This window comes from Nyctibius grandis, chromosome Z (assembly GCF_013368605.1).
Source record: "Nyctibius grandis isolate bNycGra1 chromosome Z, bNycGra1.pri, whole genome shotgun sequence".
In the NCBI taxonomy this organism is placed as follows: domain Eukaryota; kingdom Metazoa; phylum Chordata; class Aves; order Nyctibiiformes; family Nyctibiidae; genus Nyctibius; species Nyctibius grandis.
The window spans coordinates 61,622,848-61,630,269 of NC_090695.1; positions in this window are offsets into that span (position 1 = coordinate 61,622,848).

The following is a 7,422-nucleotide window of genomic DNA, read 5'->3' on the forward strand; positions in this document are numbered from 1 at the left end:
AAGAAATTTTTCCTAATGTCTAACCTGAACCTCCCCTGGCACAACTTGAGGCTATGTCCTCTTGTCCAGTTGCTAGTAGCCTGGGAGAAGAGGCTGACCCCCACCCCCCTACAACCTCCTTTCAGTAGTTGTAGAGAGAGATAAGGTCTCCCCTCAGTCTCCTTTTCTCCAGGCTAAACAATCCCAGTTCCCCCAGCTGCTCCTCCTAGGACATACCCTCCAGACCCTTCACCAGTTTCATTGCCCTCCTCTGGACTCACTCCAGCACCTCAATGTCTTTCTTGAAGTGAGGGACCCAGAACTAGACACAGTACTGGAGGTGTGGCCTCACCAGTGCTGAGTACAGGGGGACAATTACTTTCCTAGTCCTGCTGTCCACATTATTCCTGATACAAGCCAGGATGCCATTGGCCGCCTTGGCCACCTGGGCAAATTGCTGGCTCACATTCAGCTGGCTGTCCACCAATACCCCCAGGTGCTTTTCCACCGGGCCGCTTTCCAACCACTCTTCCCCCAGCCTATAGCGCTGTATGGGGTTGTTGTGGCCAAAGTGCAGGACCTGGCACTTGGCCTTGTGGAACTTCATACCATTGGTCTCGGCCCATCTATCTGACCTGTCCAGATCCCTCTGCAGAGCCTTCCTACCTTCAGGCAGATCAACACTCCCACCCAACTTAGTGTCATCTGCAAATTTACTGAGGGTGCACTCGATACCCTCATCCAGACCATCAATAAATGTATTAAACAGGACGGGGCCCAGTACTGAGCCCTGGGGGACACCACCAGTGACCGGATGCCAACTGGATGCGGTACTGTTCACCACCACTCTCTGGGCCCGGCCATCCAGCCAGTTCTTAACCCAGCGAGGAGTGCGCCTGTCCAAGCTGTGGGCTGCCAGCTTATGCAGGAGAATGCTGTGGGAGATGGTATCAAAGGCTTTGCTGAAGTCAAAGTATACTGCATCCACAGCCTTTCCCTCATCCACTAGGCGAGTTACCTGGTCATAAAAAGAGATCAGGCTGGTCAGGCAGGACCTGCCTTTCCCAAACCTATGCTGACTGGGCCTGATCGCCTGGTTGTCCTGTATGTATGTGCTGTGTAATCACACCCAAGATGATCTGTTCCATGACCTTGCCAAGTACTGAGGTCAGGCTGACAGGCCTGATTAGGGGATGCTTCTTTTGACAGTAATGCTGGCTTAAATAACTGCATTAAATCACAATGTAATACTTGATTTAATTTCCTGTTTATATTTGAATGTTTACATAGTATAAATATTTTCATGTCTTTTAAGCATCACTCTGTATCCTGTAACATTCTGAATACTCCTCAATTTGATCTATAGGATTAATGGCTTTCTGTTCACTGTAGTCTCAGATACATGTGGGCATACACCATATAAATGAACACATATGTTGTAGGAAAACATTAATTCCATTCCTTGTTTGTTGTTTTCAAAACTAAGAGCACAGGCTAGCAATGTGTTCCAGTAAAGACTTGATTGGGCCAGCTAGATAGGGCTGTTAATCTCTCCAATCAGTAGAAAAGAAAGAGACTTTGCATGTAATCATGGGGTACCTAATTCTTAATTCATAGTAGGAACCTGCCAGTATAATCAAGCATTCTGGGTTATAGCTTTTGTAGAGCCTGTTTTTTGTCACCAGGATGATGAACGCTGCTGTAACTCCTTACCTGAATGTGTATCTATCTAGGAACTGCTACTTGAACTTAATTTTTTCTATAGGGAGAGCTTTTACACGAGTCTTGTGAATATTCTGGTAAATCGGCACTCTTGTGGTGGTTAATGGGAGAAGTGCTGATTTTAGAAAAATTATTTTGCTGTTAGAAGTATTTTTATAAACTAGCATATAGCCTTGGGAAACACTAATGGCCCTTCTTGGGAGTGTGTGTCCATGTGTGTTCACTCTAACCTTTAGAGTGAAATATCCTACCACCAGGTGGAGATCTTGCTATTCACAGAATCACAGAATCAATCAGGTTGGAAGAGACCTCTGGGATCATCAAGTCCAACCGTTGCCCTGACACCACCCTGTCAACTAGACCATGGCACTAAGTGCCATGTCCAGTCTTGTCTTAAACACATCCAAAGATGGTGACTCCACCACCTCCCTGGGCAGCCCATTCCAATGTCTAATAACCCTTTCTGAAAAGAAATTCTTCCTAATGTCCAACCTGAACCTCCTCTGGTGAAGCCTGAGGCTATGTCCTCTTGTCCTATCGCTAGTTGCCCGGGAGAAGAGGCCAACTCCCACTTCACTACAACCTCCCTTCAGGTAGTTGTAGACTGCAATAAGGTCATCTCTGAGCCTCCTCTTCTTCAGGCTAAACAACCCCAGCTCCCTCAGCTGTTCCTCATAGGTCAGACCCTCCAGAATGGAGGGTGGAATGGTGTGGAGATAACTGTGGCCAGGTTCTGTGTAAATGAGGCAGGTACGGGAACTCCATGGTACCTTGTAGCTAATAAATTACATTGCTGTTGTCAAACAAGAAATTATACCTTGTTCCACCCAGAACGCTGGTCACTGAGCCAGCAATTATGGCAAAATCATGTCCTGTGAGTGAACTTTGCTCATTATAATCTCATTATAATACCAAAACACACCTCCATCCCAAAAGCCACCCACCTCCTTCTACCACTGAGTATGCGCTCTGAATTTTTCTTAGTCTATAGATTTAAATCAAAGCGAGAGAATTTTGCACCAATCAATAACAAAGGTATGTAAGACTAGAGTCAATCAAGCTCCACCTAAACATAGGAAATGTATTTTTAAGAAAGAGGCAAGGAGGGGAAGCTACCATCACTGAGAAGTCAGGGAGACATCACTACAGTCATCTGGGATCAGTCGACGGGCTGAACGTCTCTTCCCCACACATAGGGATGCCTTTGGGTAAGATTCGTTCACTTGGTTATACCAGGTGCTTCCCCAGGAAACTTAGAAATCAAGCTTGTATTTGTAATCGTATTACTAGTGCTATATAGAATCATAGAATGGTTTCTGTTGGAAGGGACCTTAAAGATCACCTAGTTCCAACCCCCCTGCCACAGGCAGGGACACCTTTCCACTAGACAAGGTTCCTCAAAGCCCCATCCAACCTGGCCTTGAACACTGCCAGGGAGGGGGGATCCACAGCTTCTCTGGGCAACCTGGGCCAGTGTCTCACCACCCTCACAGCAAAGAATTTCTTCCTAATATCTAACCTAAATCTACCCTCTTTCAGTTTAAAACCGTTACCCCTTGTCCTGTCACTACTTGCCCTTGTAAAAAGCCCCTCTCCATCTTTCCTGTAGGCCCCCTTCAGGTACTGGAAGGCTGCTATGAGGTCTCCCTGGAGCCTTCTCTTCTCCAGGCTGAACAAGCCCAACTCTCTCAGCCTGTCTTCATAGGAGAGGGGCTCCAGCCCTCTGATCATCTTCATGGCCCTCCTCTGGACTCGCTCCAACAGCTCCATGTCCTTCTTATGTTGGGGGCCCCAGAGCTGGACACAGTACTCGAGGCGGGGTCTCACAAGAGTGGAGTAGAGGGGCAGAATCACCTCCCTCGACCTGCTGGCCATGCTGCTTTTGATGCAGCCCGGGATATGGCTGGCCTTCTGGGCTGCAAGCGCACATTGCCGGCTCATGTTGAGCTTCTCATCAACCATCACCCCCAAGTAAATCCTTCTCCTCATGGCTGCTCTTAATCCATTCTCTGCCCAGCCTGTATTTATGCTTGGAATTACCCCAACCCACATGCAGGACCTTGCACTTGGCCTTGTTGAACTTCATGCGGTTCGCACAGGCCCAGCTCTCAAGCCTGTCAAGGTCCCTCTGGATGGCATCCTTTCCCTCCAGCACATTGACTGCACCACACAGCTTGGTTTTGTCAGCAAAGTTGCTGAGGACGCACTCAATCCTGCTGTCCGTATCTCCGACAAAGATGTTAAACAGGACCGGTCCCAATAGCATCCCCTGAGGAACGCCACTCGTCACTGGTGTCCACTTGGGCCTTGAGCCGTTGACCTTACCTCTTTAAGTGCAACCATCCAGCCAATTCTTTATCCACCGAGTGGTCCGTCCGTCAAGTCCATGTCTCTCCAATTTAGAGACAAGGATGTTGTGTGGGACAGTGTCAAATGCTTTGCACGAGTCCAGGTAGATGACATCAGTTGGTCTTCGCCTATCCACCAGTGCTGTAACCCTGTTGTAGAAGGACACCAAATTGTTCAGGCACGATTTGCCCTTAGTGAAGCCATGTTGGCTGTCACCAATCACCTCCTTGATTTCCATGTGCCTAAGTATAGTTTCCAGGAGGTTCTGCTTCATGGTCTTGCCAGGCACCGAGGTGAGACTGACTGGCCTGTAGTTCCCCGGGTCTTCCTTTTTCCCCTTCTTGAAATTGGGGGTTATGTTTCCCCTTTTCCAGTCAGTGGGAACTTCACCAGACTGCCACGACTTCTCAAAAATGATGGATAGCGGCTCAGCAACTTCATCCGCCAGTTCCCTCAGAACCCGTGGATGCACCTCATCAGGTCCCATGGACTTGTGCACCTTCAGGTTCCTTAGATGGTCTCAAACCTGATCTTCCTCTACAGTGGGCGGTTCTTCATCCTCCCAGTCCCTGCCTCTGCCTTCTACGACTTGGGTGGTGAGGCTAGAGCACTTGCCGGTGAAGACTGAGGCAAAAAAGTTGTTGAGTACCTCAGCCTTCTCCATATCCCGGGTGTTGAGTACCTCAGCCTTCTCTGTATCTCGGGTAACCAGGTCTCCCGTTTCCTTCCAGAGAGGGCCCACATTTTCCCTAGTCTTCCTTTTATCACTGACAATACCTCTAGAAGGATTTCTTGTTGCCCTTGACATCCCTGGCCAGATTTCATTCTGTCAGGGCTTTAGCTTTCCTAACCTGGTCCCTGGCTGCTCGGACAATTTCCCTGTATTCTTCCCAGGCTACCTGCCCTTGCTTCCACCCTCTGTAGGCTTCCGGTTTGTGCCTGAGTTTATCCAGGAGCTCCTGGTTCATCCATGCAGGCCTCCTGGCCTTTTTGCCCACATTCCTCTTTGTCGGGATGCATTGCTCCTGAGCCTGGAGGAGGTGGTCCTTGAATACTAACCAGCTTCCTTTGGCCCCTCTTCCCTTCAGGGCTTTATCCCAAAGGACTCTACCAAGCAGGTCCCTGAAGAGGCCAAAGTCTGCTCTCCTGAAGGCCAGGGTGGTGAGCTTGCTGCGTGCCCTCCTCACTGTCCTATGGATCTTGAACTCCACCATTTCATGGTGGCTGCAGCCAAGGCTGCCCTTGAGCTTCATGTCCCCCACCAGTCCCTCCTTGTTGGTAAGAACAAGGTGCAGCATGGCACTTCTCCTCGTCGGCTCCTCTGTCACTTGGAGAAGGAAGTTGTCATCCACGCATTCCAGGAACCTCTTGGATTGCTTGTGCCCAGCTGTGTTGTCCCTCCAACAGATGTCTGGGTGGTTGAAGTCCCCCATGAGGACCAGGGCTTGTGAACGTGAGGCTACACCTATCTGTCTGTAGAGGGCCTCATCCGCTTGGTCTTCCTGGTCAGGTGGCCCATAGCAGACGCCCACTCTAATGTCTCCTGTCCCTGCCCTCCCTTTAATCCTGACCCATCAGCTCTCTGTCAGCTCCTCCTCCTCCATCCCCAGGCAGAGCTCCATGCACTCGAACTGGTCACTGACATAGAGGGCAACACGCCCTCCTCATCTCCCCTGCCTGTCCTTCCCAAAAAGCCTGTATCCCTCCATTCCAATGCTCCAGTCATCGGAGCTGTCCCACCATGTCTCCATGATGCCAATAAGGTCATAGCCTTGCAGGTATGTGCATGTCTCTAGCTCGTTTTGTTCCTCATGCTCCGTGCATTTGCATAGAGGCATTTCAGCTGGGCCCCCAACAGAGCTGCCTTGCTGCCTGAAATCCCTTTCTTCTGCTCTTCCGGTGCTCTCCTGCTGACCTGCCATCCTTCTCCAGTCTCTGGGCATGTATTGCTGGCCCTGACATCAAGCTGGCTGATTTGGGATGGACTGAGGTTCCCCTCCCCCGGCAACCCTAGTTTAAAGCCCTCTTTACCAGCTTGGCAACCCTATGACCCAAGATGCTCTTCCCCCTCTCTGATAGATGGACCCCATCAGCTGCCAGTAGACCAAGTTTCTTGAAGCAACATGTATATGTTTCATCTTGCAACATGTGTATGTTCATAAGTACCTAAGCGTGCTTTGCAGACAGTGTATTCATCACCAGCAATCTACAAGAATCTGTATCTGTTGCTCAAATAAATTACCTTAATTGGGGAACTGGTTGTGAGGATTTTATTTCGGTGGACGCACTCAGATTTACGGCATAATCTGGAACTGTGTTAGTTCATCGACTGTGACGGGGCCCTGCACTATGAGTGCATCCAGACCTGTGTTAGAACGCAGCCAGACTGATAGTGCCGATTTTGGCCTATTTCAGCCAAAATTCAAGGTGTCAAATCAGACATCACTCAGAGGCTAAGCTCAGCCGCCCCCAGCCCCTCTGAGGACAGGCTGGAATGCAAGGGGCTTTAGCTTCTGCCAAATTAGCCCTCCTAAACGCAACACTGTCCTCTGGTTTCCTTTTATGGGTTTGCATAAATACAGGACTTGTTCTCTGTGTGATTAACCGTGAAGAAAGAGAAGTTACATTTGGTGGCGTCAATAAAGGCACGTTTCAGCTTAAGCTGATTGTTTGATAGGATTGTCCTACAGTTATCAATTAACTCTTGGATGTGAATTTTCACAGCTCTTTTGGCTGTTGTATTTTAGAAACAGAAAGATTAGTGGCAAGCAAGTCTGACCTTCTCCATAATGTGAGTCTTGGAATGAAAAGGTAACACTGGTTTTCTCTGCAACTGTAGCATTTTGTTTCTGAGGGTGGTGTGTTTTGTTGTTGTTGGTAATGGGATGTTGCAGATAGAATATCAACATTGATTCTGTGTTTTAACAGGTTTTATTGGGAAAGTATTTTTTGCACTTATGACAGAGCTGAAGAAAAATCATAATCAGTTCTGGAACCTTTCAACATCGAAGGGAGGAAAAAATGCTTTGTAGCATTTCCACAATGAAGTGTAAGAGGCTGTCAGTAAAGAATTTAAGAACTGAAACCAATCACAAGTACTAACAAACTTGGAAGCTGTTGAGAGATTAACTCTTTATTTTTGGAAAAGCTTTCTTATGTGGAAGTGCATATGGAAATTAAATTTGAAATGTGGAATAACAGCAATGAATTAGTATGCAGTGTGGTGTCATCATCAGTTACGTTACATACTGTATACTCATACTGTAGGCTTGTTTGTTTTATGGGCCTGCTAGGTATTTATAAAGCTAGGGCCCTCTGTTGTACATTTTGCATTGTCTAATAGTTTATAAAGATACTTCTGAACACCCCAAA